Consider the following 18,984-nt stretch of genomic DNA (forward strand, 5'->3'; position numbering starts at 1 on the left):
GCCCGGAGAGCACCCCGCACTGGCGCCCAGCGCTGCCCACATCCCCCCGTGGCCCCGATCACAGCCGCCCCCACGTCCCCCCGCACCTGCTGCAGACAGGCAGGGCCTCCGCACCCCGGGAGCCGAGCCGCGTCCGCTTTCCCACACTCCTCTGGCATGGGGGACGGCCCGCGGCCCTCCCCCTTCCCTCGTTACTGATTTACCAGCTGGAATGCACCGTCCCCGGCTCCAGACCACGCAGGGCGGCTGGTCCGGTGCCCACATCGCCCCAGCACGGCACCGGCCCTGGTAGCACCGCGCTCTGCCCAGCGCCACGCCGCGCCCGGGTCCTGCCCAGCCCCAAACTGAAGGACACGGAGCAGGAGCCCCGGGCTGGGAGCCGCGGCGGCGGTGCTGTTTATCAGGGCACCTGCGCTGCCAGGAGCCCTGTGTTTGCCGTGGCAGGGGGTCAACTGCCTGCACGGAGCAGCTCCAGCCGGCCCGACCTTGTCCTTTGTCCCCCTCCCGGGGACCAGCCGGCCTGGCACAGCGCCCGTGGCGTCGAGCAGCCGGTGTCCAAGTGGCACGGGGGTCTCGGAGCTGCAGGGCCAAGGCCGGGCTGGAGGGGCAGGACCCCAAGGGGCCGCAGCCCATGGGGTCCGGAGCAGGCGGAGTAGAGGCCGACCGAGGTCTAGAAGGGACGGAGACGTAGGCGGTCGCCCTGCGTAGAGCCATGGACTTGGGGGGATCCAAGCCGATGTCACTACCCAGGAAGCCTGGAGCTGTACGGGACCGGGGAGGGTGGCATCACGGGTAAAGCCGGAGCCAGGAGCCCTGGGGAATCAGCAGGGTCCGTGCCACGGCTGCAACCAGGAACGTGGGGCAAGCACCCGGCAGACCCAGGGCCCCCAGACGGGACCAAGGGAAGCAGGGGCAGGCCGCCAGCAGCCCGCGGCCGGGCAGGGAAGGATGGGCCCAGGTGGGCACTGGCAGCTCCAGGGACCGGGCAGCAGGCAGGTCCTGCCCTGGCCTGGGGCACCAGGTGCAATGCGGGCACACTGTAAGGTGATGAGAACTGCATCGGACTGGGTCAGACCGTGGGTCCGTCCTGCCCCATCTCCTGTCACACAGGAGGGCGGATGCTGGACAGCAGGGTCACCTGGATTTGACCAGGCCCAAGTAGGGCCTGATCCCACGCAGGTGCATCTGGCCTTGGCTTCCTCCAGCCGCATGGGAACGGAGCTGGACCCCTCTGCGTGGGGCCACCCCGGCCAGGGCCAACCCAGCCCCGTGGGGCTTGGAGACGTGGCGGTGGCTCCTGCTCCCCCCGCTCAGCTCCAGGCTGCTTCCTCTGCAGCAACGGAGCTGGGGAGCACAAGAGAGGGAAGCAAGAGGGATGCCTTCCCTGGGGGCGTGCACCATGCCTTGGGGGAGACACGAGCTGGGCACCCCAGGTCTCCCATGCCTGCTCCAGCGCCTGGCATGGTGCATTGGTCGCGTTGGCAGGGACGTGGCTGGAAAGCCCCACATCCTAGACAAAGCCAACACCACCGATGGTGTGTGCCGGCTGCCCTGTCGGGAGTGACTCATTTGAGCAGACAGGGCTTGGCAGGTGTCGTGACCAGGGGCAAGGGGTGCCACACATGGGGAGGTTGCTGGGGACCCTGGTGCAGACTCGCGCACTCAGGTCCCGGCCCCATTTGCAGCAAACGATCCTGGCACGAGCACGCAAAGCACAGCCGGGAGGAGCCGGGGAGCTCAGCGGCTGGGGTGGCAGACGCCCCGAGCGTGCGGGTGGGCACCGGTCGGACCGGAGCCGGCACGGAGCAGGGCTCCGGGATGGCTGGGGCGGCCCGTGCCAGGAGAGCCGCGCGGCCGCGCTGGGCCTCCTCTGCAGCCGGGCGAGGCAGGAGGGGCCTGGCTGCGCCCTGCAGAGGCACCCGAGCGCGAGGGCATCGACCGGGCAGCTCCGCGGCGCCCCCCAGGCCTGCCGGGCGATTCCACAGCCCGCTGATTTCCGCCCCGCCAGCCACCAAGGTCAGCGAGTCCCCTGGGACGTGTGGCCAGCTCCTGGGAAAGCCCTACCATGTCCAGCCTGGCACGGCCCCACTGTCTGGCCTGGCGAGCGGCCTGACCGGCCCCAAAAGGGTCCTGGGAGTCCCCCGTCCACGGGGAAGGGGGTGCCTGTGCTGCAGACCCCCGGAAACCCCAGGTCTGGGGAGCCCAGATCCAACCCAGCGCTCTTGGCTGGGGCCGGGGTCCCCTTGGGGTTCGGGGTCCCGGGCGGCGCTGGAGGAGGGGGTTCCCACGGCCCAGCCGGGCTCAGGTGTGCCGCCCCCACACCCCCACCCGGCCCCTGACCCACTTCCCAGCATCGGCAGCCACGGGGATTGGGTTTCGGTGCCGGGGCTCCGGCGAACACAGGCGCTTTGAGACGCTTGCGGGTCCAGTTACCGTAACTCAATGCGGGCTGGCTCGGCAGCCGGGGGGAGCGGGGAGGGGGCTCTGCTCCAGCACTCCCAGTGCCAGGACTCCCCCCCGCGCCTTGCTCCGTGCCCGGCTGCAGCAGGTCCCCGGGGACGCCTGGCAATGGGACGGGGCTGCATCCGCATCCGCCCCGTCCCATTGCCAGGGCCAGACCGCGTCCCCCCGGCAGCACAGCCCCCGCAGCCCCCGGCACCGAGGGGCTGCCCCTCCCAGGGCGCGGGCAGTGGCGGGTCGCCCGGCTCTGGGGAGCTCCTGGCCCCGAGCACGGGGCGCTCGCTGTCGGCGCTGGGAGGGAGCATCCTGGGCTCCGACGCTGGCCACGCCAGCATCACCGGGCATCACCGCACGGTGCAGCGCTCCATCGCTACGGTAACACGGTGAGCCAGAGCTGTGCTCGTAGCCATAGGAACGCAGTCACTCGGTAACCATAGGAACGCAGGCAGGGAGCAGCCCCGTGCACTCTGGGCCCAGCCCCTGCACCAGCGCCGAGAGGGACCCAGGCAGCTTTCGGGGTCCCAGGTGCGTTTCGGGGCCACCGAGGACCATGCTGGGCGCAGCAAAGACGCGAGGGGGAAAAGAGCAAGGCCTGCTCCTCCCTGCCCTTCGCAGCAGGGTCGGGGCCGGGTCCTCAGTCCCCAAGATCCTTGAAGCAGCCCCTGGGCAGAGCCCGCACCCCTGAAATACCCGTGAACCCCAAACCCTTTGATTCTGTGTCAGATGCTTTAAATGAGAAACACAGTCGTTAGCCTGGTCCAGACCCGGGGGAGGTTTCACCCTGGAGCTGCAACCCGTCTTTCCCCGGGACCGTCAGGGCAGTAAGCGCCGCCGTGCCTCGGCCTGATGCGTGGCCCTGGCCTGGCCTGGCCAAGCCGACAGCCGTGCATCTCCGTGTCCGTCAGGGTGCAGCGCGGCCAGTCCCCCAGGCCCCAGCACAGCCAGCGGGTGCAAGGGGCCAAGCTGGCACATCCTCCGGGGTCACCAGCGCCCCATGCCCGGGGCTGGTCAAGCCCAGCGCCCCCAGGCTGGCCCAATGCCTGGGCCCAGGGGCAGAGCCCTGGGACCCCCCGCTGAGATACCCGCAGCCCCAGCAATGCCGATCTGACCTGCTGCAGCTGGCGACACCGCTCCCTCACGGCCGGGGATGCCACCCCACGGCCCCATCCTGCCATGGCCAGAGCCCAGAGCCGGCCACCAGCCCCGACCCCGCCAGCCTCTGCTGAGCCCCGGTAATAGGATCAGACGCCTGCATCTGCTGGTCTGGGACTGACGGGCCCCTAATCCCGCTCCTGGCTCCGCACCAGTCAGCTCCTCCCTGCCCCAGGCAGCCCCAACCCAGCGCCTCGAGGCAATGGGGTGCTGGGGAGGGGCTGGGGTGCCCCCATCCCTGCCTACCCCGAGTCGGACCCAGTGCCCTGGGGCTGTGCACGGCGCTGCAGGGAGAGGGGCCGGTCTAGACAAACCCAGGAGCCTCCAAAGGGACTCGGGACCCCGGGGCTGGAACCGCTCGTGGCCCCCAGCAGCACTCCTGCCCCGGCACTGCCTGCCCCAGCTCGGGGCTGCATGGGCAACCGCTGCCCCCACCAGCCCTGTGGGAATCCCGGGGAAGCTGCCTGCTGCTCTTATGCCCACGGCTTTCCCAGAGGCCTCCTGCACAGACCAACACACACACATGCTCATGCATGTACACAAACACACACACATGCACGCATACTCTGGCAGAGGCATACACAGGCACGCCTCCACACACACAGGCCCACTCATACATGCACACACATGTACACAGGCAAGCACGTGCACATGTACCCAAGCACACACATGTATACACATGCACATACTCATTCCCACCCAGGCATGCGTGCACACACACACACACACACACACACACACACACACACACACACACACACACACACAAAACCATGAGCACCCCTGAGCTACATGCTGGCTCCCAACCTCAGGGCCTTAACCCTCAAGCACCTGCATACACACACACCTGCATATACACACATACATGTGTCTGCACCTGCACACACACACACAAACATGCACAGGTACATACCTGCACATGGACCCCTGGTGGCACATACACACGTGTATACACATACATATGCATGTACAGGCATACGTGTACACATCTGCACATGCATGCAGATGTACACACATGCTCAAGCATGTCTGCACACACATACACACATCTGCACATACAGTACATGCACATACAAGCACCTACACACATGTATGCACTTGCACACACATGCATGCACATATGTCTGCACATGCACATACTGGTACATGCACACAATGCACACACCTATACCTGCATGTATACAGACTCCTGCACACATGCTCATGCATGCACTCACACGCATGGCCATTTCTCCCCTCACAACCTGAATCAGCCAACCAAGGCGGGGGGCTCTCTGATCCCGCACTGCCCCGGGGCAGTCGCCCCCTGCACCGCTCCTTACTGCTTATGGCGCAGAGCCGCTCAGCCCCACCTGCCCCCGGCCTGCCCTGCCCATTGCACTCTCCTCCCTGCAGGCCCAGGTGCAGGATTGGGCAGTTGCTGCCTGCTCTGCCGCAGCCTCCTACCCAGCGCCTGGTGCTGGGGCAGGCACTGAGCACTGGCAGGGCACCCCATGGGCAGCTCTATGACCCCCCACATCCACGGGGGGCTCACTGCAGCCCCATCCCCATCCCAATGCTCTCTCAGCGCGGCATCCTGACCCCGATCCTGACCCCTCCTAGCCCCCAGTGCCAGGACCTGGCCAGCCCGGGGCGATGCAGTCACAGGCGTGGCAGCCCCCGGTGCAGTGCGGTGCCCCACTGCTCCCCCAGGTCCCCCGGGGTCTATCACACCTGCCCAGGGGATGGGACCTACCTGAGGCGGCTGTCACGGGCGCAGGGATCCCTCCTCATTCACCTGGGGAGGAGAACGCAGGGTCAGACACGAATCTGCAGCAGGGAAGCACCCGCCGATGCTGCCCCCTGCTCCCATCCCTGTGCTCCATGACCGGCCCGATATGCATGTCCCCCCCCAGCTCCTGCCCCCAACAACAGGCAGGTCCCAAGGGCCCAGGGCAGCCTCGCACCCGCCCCATAGCATCAGTGGGTCCCAGCAGGGCCAGGCGTGCCATCGCTGTGGTGCAGGGGGTTCGGGCTCAGGCTCGGGTGCACGTGTGCACAGCGCGACGGGGCCTGGCACTGCAGGGGCTGGGGCTCCCCCGTACTCTCTGCCCTGCACCCCGTGGGGCAGCTACCCCGACAGGGACATCCCCTGTGTCCAGTTCCCATCGGGTCCCAGAGCTGTGGGGTTGGCAGGGAGCTGCGGGGTCACATCTAGCTCGAGGCAGGATCGGCCCCGTCCAAACCAAGCCAAGCAAACCCCATGTCCAACTTTGGAGCCACACGACAGTCGCCCCTGACACAGCCCCAGGCATCGCCCCCATCCCACACCCCCGGGAAAGCAGGGGGAACACGGCCGCCAACGTCCTGCTGCTGCCGGTGGGTCATGGGCGCTGCAGAGACCCCAGGCCAGGCTGTGTCCCCGCTGCAGAGGAAGGGGAAACCCCCCAGTTCGACCAGTTTGAGCAGGGGGAAAATCCCTTCCGGCCCCAGGGCAGCGTGGGGCTGATCCTGAGCGTGGGGGCAAGACCCTCCAGCCAGGACCCTGCGGGGTTGGTGCCGGCAGGAGCATTGGCACAGCCAGCCCCAGCCCCAGCCTGGCCTGCAGCAGCACCAGCGACTCTGGGGAGGGTTAAACCCCCCGACACATGGGGCAGAAATACATGTGGGGGCCGGGGAGGGCAGGAGACACCCATGCACCATGCACCGCATGCACTGGGCCGGGGAAGGCACGTCCCAGGCACAACGTGGACCGGCTCCCCTTAGCCTCCAGTCCGTGGCAGCTCTGGTGTTTTTATCATGACAATTTGCAACCTTGTACAAGGTGGCTGCAGCCCCGTGCTCCCACGTGGGCCTGGGAGGGGGCCAGCCTGTCCCCAGCCCCTTCCCCTGCAGCATCGGGCACGGGCAGCCCCGGGACTGGCCCACAACAGCTGTGGTGGTTCCCCACATGCGGGGAAGCCAGTGCAAAACCTCCTCCAGGCTGGGCCAACACCTCCTGCACCTGGGCTGGACGTGGAACAGGGGCGGGCAGGGCAGAGACCATGCCGGGTGGCAGGGGCAGTGCTGGGCCACGCGTCCGTGGTCTCCCCCGCCTGAGTGGTGACCAGGGAGAGAAATGCACCATTCACTGCATCGACGTCTCTGCAGCAGCATGAAGGTGCACGCAGCCCTGCGAGCCAGCCCAGCGGGGGGACGGACGAGCACGCAATCAGAGCAGGGAGACGGGATGCGCCGGAGGGGAATAAATTCTGCAGAGGATGCATGATGTGTTTAACGGCAGCACACGCTTCCCCTCCCGCCGCGCTGCCCTCCCCGGAGATGGCCGCAGCCTGGCCAGCGCCAGGAGATGGGTGCATGCCCATCTCCATGCACAGGCCTTCCCATCCTCCTCGCCTCTGCTGGTGCCCGGCTTCGCTCTGCCCATCAGGTGCTGGGGCTCGCAGAGAAGGGAGGCCGGTTGAGTCTCGGCGCTGGGCTCCGTGCCCTGGGGCTGGAGGCAGCAGAGGGGACGTGGCCAGGTCTCCGTACAGGGCCTGCCCCCGGCTCCCGGGGGTGCAGGGAATGAAGGTGGGAAAAGTCCCCCCTGGGGCAGCTAAGCCCTGAGCCAATGCCCCAGGCTGCAGTGCCCTGAGCCCCCCGCCCCCTGCAGCCTGGCCTGGGTCACACCAGCCTCCCAAAATGCACTGCAGCATCCTCCACCCTGCATCCAGCACCACTGTCCCAGAATGCACTGCAACATCCTCCACCCTGCATCCAGCACCACTATCCCAGAATGCACTGCAGCAGCCTTCACCCCGTACTCACCGCCACTATCCCAGAATCCATTGCAGTGGCATCCACCCCACATCCAGAGTCACAATCCCAGAATGCACTGCAGCATCCTCCAGCCCCAGGAGGCCTTATCCCAGAATGCACTGCAGTGTCCCATGCTTGTTGTACCAGGTGGGGGGCAGCAGCTGGGCTCCGAATGCCCCGGGCCGGCCACCCCTCCCTGGCCTGCTCAGCCCACACCCCAGGGCCTGTGCCCCGGAGCTGGACCCTCTGCGGTGCGGAGGAGCCAACAGGCATTGGAGACCGGCGGCAGCCCCCAGGGCCACCCACACCCAGCAGCTGCCAGCCCCAGCATGCAACGCCCTCCTGCCTGGCACTCCCACTGCACTCTGGGAAAAGCATCCCCCTACCTGCACCCCAGTACCAGGGGGCTGCGCCCGCACTGGGCACCGCAGACCACGGCCCCCACCCTGCGGAGCGGGCGTGAGTCACGCAGCAACAATGGCTCGCTGGGCGGGCCGTGCGGGCTGCTGCTCTTCCTGCCATTCTTCCCGCTCCCCGGAGGTGCCTATAAAAAGCACGAGGGCCCGTCCGGGAAGTTCAGGCCACTCCTTGCAGCAGCTAAAAATAGCGGTAGGAGCCCCCAGCCCGGCAACGCCGGCAGCACAACTGGGACCGAACGGTGTCAGCGGGGGGCGTGCACAGGCCCCCAGTCCAGAGCTCCCGACTCCATTACCCCAGGGCCAGCGGGGCCAAACCAGCCCCGGAGTCGCGGGGGACCCCCACCTCGTGGCCCTGCCCAGGGAGGAGCTGGAGAGGAAGCACCAGGACACCCGGGTCCCTGGAACGTCACAGTCCCGGAAACAGGAACAGAGGGAGCTGGAGCCCACGTGGCTGCAACCACGACCAGGCAGCCATGACCACGTGGCGGGGCCCTTCCCAGGCAGCCTGGGGTAGCGCTGTCTCCTGGCCCAGCCCGGGCTCCGTGCAAAGCTGGGAGAGCCGAGCACCGAGGAGGGCGAGCCAGCTTCAATATTTAATGCCAGCCCGGAGCCTGCTTCTCAGATTGCACTGCTCCCTGCCCCCGTGGTAAATGCTTCCGCCAACCCTGACCCCAGGGCGGCGAGGGCATCCCACGCAACTGCCCCGGCGCTGGCATGTCGGGTCCAGGCAGCACAGACCCAGCCCCGTGCTGGGGACAGCGGGCCGATCCAGGCTCTCGCCGAGGCTCCAGCGCTGCTGTGGCCTGCGCGTGCCGTGACGGCCCCGCGCTACACGGCACTGAGGAGCACAGCGCCTCATAGCAAGCCCACCAATCCCAGAATGCCCTGCAGTAGACTCCCCCAACAGCAGGCCCTCCTTTCCCAGAGTGCACTGAACCAGCTGCCGCCCACGGCTGGGACCACGATTGATCCCAGAATGCACTGCAACATCCCCTGCTCACACCAAGTGCCACGGTCCCAGAATGCACAGCAGCACCCTCCCCCAGCAGGAGGCTTGGACCCAGAATGCACTGCAGCAGTCTCTCCCACCCCAAAAAGGACTTGTCCCAGAATACTTTGCAGCAGCTGCCGAATCCTGCCCCCTCTCCCCCCATGGCTGGGACCACGATCCCAGAATGCACTGCAACATCCTTGCCCACATCAAGTGCCACGGTCCCAGAACACACTGCAGCTGTCTCCACCCTACCAAGCAGGCCTGAACCCAGAATGCATTGCAGCAGCCTCCACCCTCACCAAGCCGACCTTATCCCACAATGCTTTGCAGTAGCCTCCTCTAGAAGACCTTATCCCAGCATGCACTGCAGCAGCCACGTTTGTCCTACTGGTTCGTGGCAGCAGATGGACGCCCCGTGACCACTGTGCCCTGTGCACGGTCCCCAAAGGTCCCCGCTGAGCACGGCCCACCCCCTCCCAGCGCCAGCCTGGCGCAGCACCTCCATGCAGCACCCGCCCGGGGCGTGAGCAGCTCCGAGCATGGCAGCACGGCACCCCCTGGCTCCCCCGGTGCCCTGGGCAGCCTGGTTCCCCCAAGCCCTGGCCAGCTCTGCCTTGGACCTCCCTGACCCCGACCAGGTTGGCCCAGGGGTCATTTGTGTCGGGTGGTGGCAGCTTTGGTTGGGTGCACAGCAGCACCCTCCACCAGCAGGAGGCTTGGACCCAGAATGCACTGCAGCAGCCTCTCCCACCCCAAAAAGGACTTGTCCCAGAATACTGTGCGTTCTCCAGAGCTCCCCGTGCCCCTTTCCTCCAAGCCCGTGTCCAGGCCCTGGGTGGATCTGGCCGAGCTCTCAGCTCCCACCACGGCTGGTGGCCACGAGCCACGTGGGAGGATAAAAGTGGCCCGGCGTTCATGTTCAACTTACTACCTCCTAGTTCCATGCTGGGCAGTAATAAATCCCCCGGGACTTTCTCTTCCCCATTTTGTGCGTTGTGAACCCTTCCCCTGCCCTCGCCCCGTGTCTCTGGCCTGCCCAGGCCTGGCCTCGTGAGTCTCTCCTCCTCCTAGGGAAGCCCCCACAGCGCTCCTCATCCTCGCTGCCCTTCTCTGCACCTGCCCCCGTTCTTGCAGCAACTTCTGGAGGTGTGGAGACCTCTCCCACCCCCTCCCCACGGCCAGAGGTCCTGGAGGGGGTCCCAGCTGGCTGTCGGACCTGTGGGCTGCACCCAGCCCCAGGTGCCAGAGGCTGCTCTGGTCCCTCGCCCCAGCAAGGGCCTGGCGTGGGGCCGAGCCGTGGGGAGCTCAGGGAGCCCTAGCAGGCGCTGGGAGTCCCGTCATGCCTGCACCCCAAAACCACACCCACGTGCACACGCAGCCACCCAACACCACCACGTCTGGCCCACCCAGGGCTGCCTGAGCCATTATATATGGAAGCTCCTCCCCTTTTCCCCAGCATGCCTTGCTGCAGACCAGACTGCAGCCTGGGCCGTGTGTCCCGGCCGTGGCTTGCGGCTGCCAGACTTAACCCTGAGACTGCTGGAGGCTCAGGGCGGCACCAAGGGCTGAGGGCCCAGCCTGTTCCTTGGGGCCATTTACACCGCCTAGCACTAGTGCCCTGGTTTCAATGCACGCCCACGCCAGCCCTGCTGCTCCTGACAGCCTGCTGACACCTGGCCCCAGCCTGCTCCAGATGCTGCCCGTTCCCCATACCCTGCCTTGGCACGCACCCCATGCCCCCTGGAGCAGGCAAAGCTGGGCCCCACAACACGTGCACACGTGTGAAAGAGCACATGCCGCGGAGGGGCAGGGAAGGCACAAGCCCCCCAGCATGGGCGCCAGCCACAAGAACGGCTGCCAACTTGTGTCCCGCAGGCCGGAAACTCGAAGGGGCCAAAGGCACCCTGCAGGGAGCAACCCACTGACGAACGCCCGAGCTACGCATGCCTGGCCGAGCACGGACTCGCTCACCACCACGTGCATGGTCACATGTCCTGCCCAACCAAGCCCCTACTCCCCACCATGCACTCTCACGTGTGTCCTGCGAGACCACGCCCAATTCACCACCACATACACGCATACATATCCTGCCAGATTGTGCCCCTACTCCCCACCACGCACACTTACATGTGTCTTACCGGACCACGCCCCGATTCACCACCACGCTGCAGCAAGAGCTCATCTCAGGGATGCTCGTGACGCCCGCAGTAGCCGTTCAGCCTGTCACACCTGCTCCCCTCGGGCCCTCTCCCCTTGATGTGACCAACTTCTGAGGACAGGGAGCCTGCCCAGGGCTTCCCACACCAGGTCTCCCTGTCCTGACCACAGGTGCCCGTGGTCATTGGCTTCAGGGCTAATTACATGGGCTCCATCCTCCCCAGGCCCCACTCCCGAGCCCTGCAGGTGATGCGCTGACACCTGCCCTTCCTGGGCTCCGCGCTCCCAGCCACCGCCCTCACCCCTCCTGGGCTACAGGCTCCTTGCCCCTCGGTCTCTGCCTGTGACCCCCGTCTTTGGCCCCTCTCTGGGCCCTGGCCCCGCTCCTGGGCCAGTTGAGACCTCCGGGCTACCAGGCCCTGGCAGCCTGTAGCCCCACTCCTGGGCCAGTGAAACCATCAGGCTCCCACAGCCCTGCTGATGCTCGCCCCTCGGTGGGCTCTGGGCCCTGCTCACACCCACCCGCTCTGCCCCAGCCCATCCAGACCGAGGCCTGCCTCTGCCCCTTGCCGTGGACAGGCTTGCTAACCCAGCAGCCCCACTGCCAGCGGCTCTTCAGGCCCTGGGCTTATATACCTCAAGCCCCGCCCCCTCCTGGCCAGGTGACTCGCTAATTGGCCCCTACCACTGCTGCAGGATGCTTCTCCCCCCCCCTTTCTCCTCTTAGAGTTATAGACATGCCACGTGACCTGTCACACATGTACACACACGCGTGTTCTGCTGGACCAAGCCCCTATTCCCTACCATGCACACTTACATGTGTCCTGCCAGACCACACCCCTATTCACCAGCATGCACACTCATGCATGTCCTGCTGGTCCATGCCCCTGTTCATTACCACTAACATTCACACATGTCCTGCTGAACCATGCCCCTATTCACCACCATACACACTCACACGTGTCCTGCTGGACCACACCCCTATTCCCCACCATGCACACTCATATGTGTCTGGCTGAACCGTGCTCCTATTCCCCACCACGTATACTCACACGTGTCCTACTGGACCATGCCTCTGCTCATTACCACTCACGCTCACATGTGCCCTGCTGGCTGGACCATGCCTATTATGCACCACTATATACACTCACACACTCATGCATGTCCTCCTCCTATTCGCCACCATGCACACTCACAAGTGTCCTGCTGAACCACACCCCTGTTCACCACCATGCACACTCATGTGTCCTGCTGGATCATACCCTTGTTCATTACCATTCACACACACACAGGTGTCCTGCTGGACCATGCCCCTATTCACCACCAGGCACACTCACAAACGTCCTGTTAAAGCCACAATGCTGTATACCAACACACACAATCTCATGAGTCCCTGCTCACCAGCACACACTCCCATACATCCCCAGAGCTGACACAGCTGCTACCCACTGACACACATATGCCCAGGTGTGCCTGCAGCATGAACAGGGCTGGGCTTCACTAGTGTGCACACACACCTCTGTGCAAACACAACCCCAATTTGCTGATGCACACAACCATAAGTGTGTCCCTATTGGGAAGCACAGACCCTCATCACCAGCACATACATTCCCATGTGTGTCCCTATGCACACGTGGGGCTATTCCCTGATGCCCATACCTTGGTGCACATGCATCTGAGCACAGAGCCCTGGCACATGCACTCCCACGCATGTCCCAATGCATGCACGGGGCTATTCCCTAATAAACACACACACACACTCCAGCACACGCACTCCCCCATGTGTCCCTGTAGGCACAGAAAGCTATTCCTGCACACCCACACCCAGGCATACCCCCAGCTGGGCACATGCGCCCCAGCACACGCACTCCCTCCTGTGTTCCCGTGCACATGTTGGGATATTCTCTCACACCCACACCCCTGCACGCTTGCAGCCCGGCACATGCACACCCACACATGTCCCTGTGCACATATGGGGCTATTCTTCCATGGCCACACTGTGGCACACCCACAGCCAGGTACACATACCCCAGCACATGCATTCCCACACGTGTCCTTGTGCACATATGGGGCTATTCCCTCATGCCCACACCCTGGCACACTTGCAGTTTGGCACATGTGCACCCACATATACCCCTGTGCACACGTGGGTTATTCTCTCACACCCACACTCTGGCACACCCACCGCTGGGCACACGCACTCCCACGCGTGTCCCCATGCACGCAGGAGACTATTCCCTCACTCCCACACCCAGGCACACCTGCAGTTGGGTACATGCCCTCCCACATGTGTCCTTGTGCACGCACAGGGCTATTCGTTCATGCTCTGACCCTGGCACACCTGCAGCTGGACACATGCCCTCTCACACGTGTGTCCATGCACGCACAGACCTATTCTGTCATGTCCGTGCCCTCCCACGCGTGTCCCCGTGCCTGCTTGGGGTACTCGCTCACACCCACACCCGCAGCTGGGCACATGCACGCCCACACGGCGCTCTTCCCTCACACCCACGCCCAGGCGCCGGCCACGCCAGCCTGGTCACGCCGGTGCCCCGGCCCCTCTGCTGGGCGGCCGGCGAGTGCCACGGCACGGCTCCTACCTGCAGAGCGGAGCCCGTCGGCGGCACCGGGCTAGGATGGCAGGGCCCGAGTAACCATAGCAGCGCCGGGAGGCGGCCGCGCGGGGTGGGGGCGGAGGGGATTTCTGGAGAGGAACGAGCGGAACAAGAAAGATGAATTTCTCCGGCGAACTCAGCCCCCCGTGTTAGTTTAAGGTGTTGTCATGGCAACCCCGAGGATGTGCGACGGGGAGCGGGAGCGCGAGGGAGGGAAAGTTCAAAGCCAGATGCCTCCCTCGGCGCCGAGCCCGGGCTGGCCCGGACGGCCCCGCGCCGCCCGCCTCGTGCCCTGGCACCGGGCCGGCGGGAGCAAGGCGTCCGGACTCAGGGCTTCGCAGCGGGCAACAGCGCGCTCCGGTCCCCAGCGCCCGGCGGCACAGCCCTGTTACCTGCGCTTGGCCTCCGCCGGCGCCAGGCCCCGGGGGTCTGCGGGCACCGGGCTGCAAACGCCCGTCGCTGGTGCCCCCGGGCTCCCCGGGGAGCTCTGCCTGCACAGGCGGGACGACCTCGGCCCCACGCCCCAGCCGCTCGTGTCACCCTGCAGGCACCCGTGGGCCTAGCGTGGGTGCAACACGTGCCCTGGCCCCGGAGAAAGCCCCACGGGAGCCCCACACGTGGGGGAAGCCATAGCTGCCCCTGGGCCCACGGACGGGCACCGGGGAGCACCACCGGCCGCGGGAGTCGACACGTTCTCAGCCCCCTCGTCCCACCTGTTGCCGCCCCACGTTTCCCGCAGCCCCGTGTGCCGCTCGGCGCCCGAGCCCCAGGGCACTGCCACCCTGCTCCCCCGCAGCGCCCGAGCTCGCTCGCGCCCACCCACCGGAGAGCAGCGCAGGGGCTGCAGCCTCGACGGCGGCTCCGGCAGCTGCTCCTGGCCGGAGAGCCAGCGCCGAGAGGAAGCCGGCTGCTAGCTCAGCCCCTTTCCTGCCAGGAAGACACCCCCGGCCTGGCCCCCCCAGCCCGGCCTGTGCGACACCCCCTCCTCCTCCACACAGACCAGCCAAGCAGCGCTGACCTTCCCTGCCCAGCACCCGCGGGCGGCCAGGGATCCCCTGCCCAGGACACAGGGCGCGTGCGCGTGCGAGCATGCAAGGGCCACATGTGCGTGCACATGTATACATGTGTGTGCATTTGAGCATACCAGGGTCATACATGTCTATGTGCTCGTGAGCATGCACAGGTTGTGTGCGCGTTTGAGCATACAAGGGTCATGTGTGTATGTGTGTGCATTTGAGCATACAAGGGTCACACGTGTGCCTGTGCTTGTGAATATACAAGGGTTGTGCAGATGTGTGTGAGCACACAGATGTCATGTGGGTGAGCACACAAGGGTTGTGTGCATGCGAGTATTTTGGAGCATACAAGGATTGTGCATGTCTTTGTACGTGTGCATGCATGTATGCACACACAAGGGCCACATGCATGTGTTTGTAAGCACGACTGTTGCATGTGGGTGAGCACACAAGGGTTGTGCTTGCGTGTGTGCGTGTTTGAGCATGAAAGGATTGTTTGCATGTATGTGTGTGCGTGTGTCTGAGCACACAAGGGCCATGTGCATGTGTTTATAAGCACACGAGTGTTGCGTGTGTGAGAGCGCATGTGTTGCATGCATTTGTGGGTATGGACAAGTCATGCATGTGCCCACGTGAGTCAGGGAGGTGCTGTTTGCATGGTGCACGTGTGTGCTAGAGAGCTCCGTGTGCACTGGTGTTGGAAGGGCACAGATGGCAACTATCAAAAGCGTGCATGGCCGTGCACTAAGGATGACACGTGGGGGCACGTGCAAGCGTGTGCTGCAGGGCTGCCCTGCGTGCTTGTGCTGGGCTCCGTGCTGTGAGTCGCTTGCGTTTGCATGGAAGGGAGCATGTATGCACGCGCAGGCCTGGGGAGATGCGTGTGCGCGTGCAGGCATGCGCACTGCTTGGGGGCTCTGTGCACGTGGCCGGCGAGGCAGGATGTCCCTTCCACGTCCTATCGGCAGCACCAGGAAGCACCTTGCCGGGGCCGGGATTGGAACTTCCTCCCTGTCGCCCCAGAGGAAACCCCCTTCCTGCCCCCGCCCCACAGGGCAGCTCCAAGCCTGGCCCAGGCCATGGCGCCAAGCTCAGGCTCCAGCCCCCACCCCTTGTGCAGGGGTGCCCACGTGTCCCCCGCAGCGCCCCACAGCCCCCAGCCTGCGCGTCCTGAACTCAGACCCGGAGACACAGGGACACGGCACTGCCCGAACCAGCCCGGCCCCACACAGGCGCATCCCGGCAGCCCCCCCGGGCACTCCCAGCCCAACGGGGTGGCTCTCCCGGGCCAGGCCTGGGCCCTGCTCCCTGCAGCAGGACCCTGCTCCAGGCCCAGGGGTCACGGGACCGGCTTAAAAATCCCGGAGCCCATTGAAGAGGCACTTTCCCGGGCCCTGGGGCCGCGATTCCTGCCCAGGCAGGAGGCTGGAAACCCACGTGCTTGTACAAATCATGGGGTGGGCTGGCAGGGAGCTGCGGAGTCACATCCAGTCTGAGGCAGGATCAGCCCCGTCCAAACCTGTGTCAGACCTCGGAGCCTCACGACACAGCCCCGGGCATCGCTCCCACCGAGGATGGAGCTGGGCCAAGGGGAAGCCCGCAGGGTCCTGACGGCATCTCCAGCTGCGGGAGGGATCGGGGCCGGCCCAGGAGCGAACAATGGGACAGGATGGAGGGAGCTGGCAGCAGGGAGCCGCGAGCCGCCCTCCCTCCAGGGAGCCTGGGTTGGGAGCGGCTGGAAGCCCTCGCCGGAGATCCGGGCACGGGGGAGAGGCAGAGGCCCCCCCGTGAAGGGCCAGGCCAGGCGCAGCAGTGAGGGTGCAGGGCTGGAGTGACCCATGCATGGAGCTGGAGGCACCGAGATGAGACCCGGCGTGGCGGGGCACGGGCAGGGAGAAACGCAGAGACTGGCGCAGACGCAGGCCGTGGCAGGGTCAGGACGACGGGGCAGGTCCACCGGCGAGGGCACGGGAAGCTCAGGGCGTGGCAGGATCCCGGCGAGCTCAGCGCCGGCCCCGACTCTGCCCGTGGCTGGCACGGGGGACGTGACACCTGACGTATTGCATCTGGCAGCTCCCACGGTGACCAGCCACGTGCGAAACGGGCCAAGGGCGGTGCGTGCATTGTGCATTAGAGTGCGACCCGCTGGGGGGCACACGTGTACCTTAGCATGCACATGCCTGAACGGGTGCAGAAGCCGAAGGGGCTCCAGGACTCGGTGCCCGGGGATGCCAGGAGGAGTCAGAGCAACCTCCCTTTGGCCTGTTTGGGAAGTCGCAACCCGGCCCAGGGACAGGTGCGCATTCACAGACACATGACGTGAGCACAAGCACAGACACACGTCCCACATGTGTCACATGTGGGTGTGCATGTGCCTCTGTGAGCAACACCTCTCCACAGCACCTGCTTGCGCGCCAACCCTGCGGTGCCTATGGGTTGTGGGGGAAAAGGCTAGGCTGGGAAGGAGCCATAGTGGCTCGGAGCAAGCTGGAAACCCCCGCGGGAGCGCGGGCAGCGGCCTGGGGAGCAGCACAGCCCCGAGGCACTGCAACAGGCCCATCCTGCCTGGCACCGAGCACCCCAGCGCCCACCTCCCCACGCTCAGTTACCCTCCTGCCTGCCATGCACCGGCAGCTGGGCAGAGGTGCGGCGCCAGCCCCTGGCATTGCTGCCCCTTTAAGTGCCTTGGCCCAGGTGCGGCTCCCACGCTCCTTCCTTCGCCTCCTGGCTGGCGAGAGCATCTGCGTGTGAATGCCTGGACCCCGTGCCAGGCGCTGGGCAGGGCGCCAGGCCCCGGCCGCAGCCCCGTGCCAGGTGGGCACCACTGCGGAGCCCAGCTGCACCAGGCAAGCCGCTGGACCCATGCCCGTCCTCGGGGTGGCTCGTTAGTCCCCCAAGAGTCAGAGTCTCAAAGCTGTGGGGCGGGCAGGGTCACATCCAGTTCGAGGCAGGATCAGCCCCGTCCAAACCAGCCCAGACAAACCCCGTGTGCAACCTCGGAGCTGCACAGCACAGTCCCAGGCATCGCCCCCGTCCCTGCCCCCGGGACACAGGGGGGCTGCATCCGCACCCTGCTGCTGGCGCTGCAGAGAGCCCAGGCCCAGGCCGTGCTCCCGCTGCAGAGGAATGCAAAACCCCCCAGTGCAACCAGTCTGAGCAGGGGGGGAAATCCCTTTCTGCCCCAGGGCAGCGTCAGAGTGCGGGGGCAAGACCCTCCAGCCAGGACCCTGTGGAGTTGGTGCCGGCAGGAGCGTTGGTCCATCGCCGCGCCAGGGTGAAGCAGCATCCTCTCCCCTCACGCAGCACCGGGCAGGAGCCAGGGTCCTCCGTGCACACCCCAGCACCAGCGAAGGCAGGATCCTCCCGGGTCGGGAGCCCAGGCCTCAGATCCAGAGCCCGGGTTTGGTGCAGACGCCGAGCGGGATCACCCCAGACAGCGGCAGCCCCAAAGCCCAGTGCAGGGAAAACCAGGTGCCCGGTGCAAGCACGGCCTGGCACGGCAGGGCTGAGGATGGATGGACGCCGGCTGCACTGAGGGCTGCTCTGCCCCCACGGCCTCGGCAGCCCCGGGGCACCGCTGCGGACAAAGCCCCCCAAGGGGCGCATGGCCCAGCTGGGGGGCACATGCCTCGTCACCCTGGCAACAGCCTCTGGCTGCCTGCAGATCTGCAGCGCTGCCGGTTCCCTGCTCCGCGCGCCGACAGCCCCGGTCTCGCCGGCTCCGGTGAGAGCCGGTGACGCACGGCGCGTGGGGAGGTGGGGGCAGTGCGGCCACGCGTGTGCATGCACCTCTGCACGCGTGGGCCGAGCACGCAGCTGTGTGCAGGGAGGGGCGTATGTGCAGCAGGACAGTGCATGCACGTGGGGATGTGTGCAGGGGTGAGGGCACGCATGAGTGTTTGCCAGGGTGCGGCGTGACAGGGGGCGTGCACGCATGCAGGAGGAAGGGAATCCCTGAAGCGTGTGCAGGCGTGTGCGTGGGCAGCCCAGAGGGCAGGGGGACCCAGGGGCTGGCTGGGGGTGGGCCAGGCCCGGCTGCCCCTCCCTAGGGACCTGGGCTCCTCTGCCCAGGTCTTGCTGGGGGAGTGGTGGGGGGACTTGCTCCGCCCCCTGCATTTAATTACAGCTCTGTGCTAATGAGCTGGCAGCTCCTCCAGGGAGGCTGCCCCTTAATTATGCCTTTAATTTGGTGACACTGCAGATTTGCCCAGCGGCTGGCTGCAGCCCAAACCCCGGCTCCTGCTCACCAGCCACGCACCCGTCCCTGCCCTGCCACGTGCACCCGGGAGCTGCCAGGCACGGGGGGGGGGGGCAGTTCAAGGGCAGCCCCCACGTGCCCCCAGCTGCACGGGCTGGGCCCACCCGGGGACAGGAAGGACCAAGCCAGACCCCCT

General features: G+C 66.0%; 1 protein-coding gene across 3 annotated transcripts in view; it reads right to left on the reverse strand.

Annotated features, from left to right (window-relative positions):
• Nucleotides 1–5,389, reverse strand: part of SHANK3 (SH3 and multiple ankyrin repeat domains 3) — a 534,820-nt gene extending 529,431 nt beyond the window's left edge. For all 3 annotated transcript variants that reach the window (XM_059725576.1, XM_059725575.1, XM_059725578.1), the window contains exon 1: nucleotides 5,348–5,389. The gene's annotated coding sequence lies outside the window, so the exon portion shown is untranslated. The remainder of the gene's footprint in view (nucleotides 1–5,347) is intronic.
• Nucleotides 5,390–18,984: the final 13,595 nt, after the last annotated feature.

Source organism: Alligator mississippiensis, chromosome 4 (assembly GCF_030867095.1).
Source record: "Alligator mississippiensis isolate rAllMis1 chromosome 4, rAllMis1, whole genome shotgun sequence".
Classification (NCBI taxonomy): Eukaryota; Metazoa; Chordata; order Crocodylia; family Alligatoridae; genus Alligator; species Alligator mississippiensis.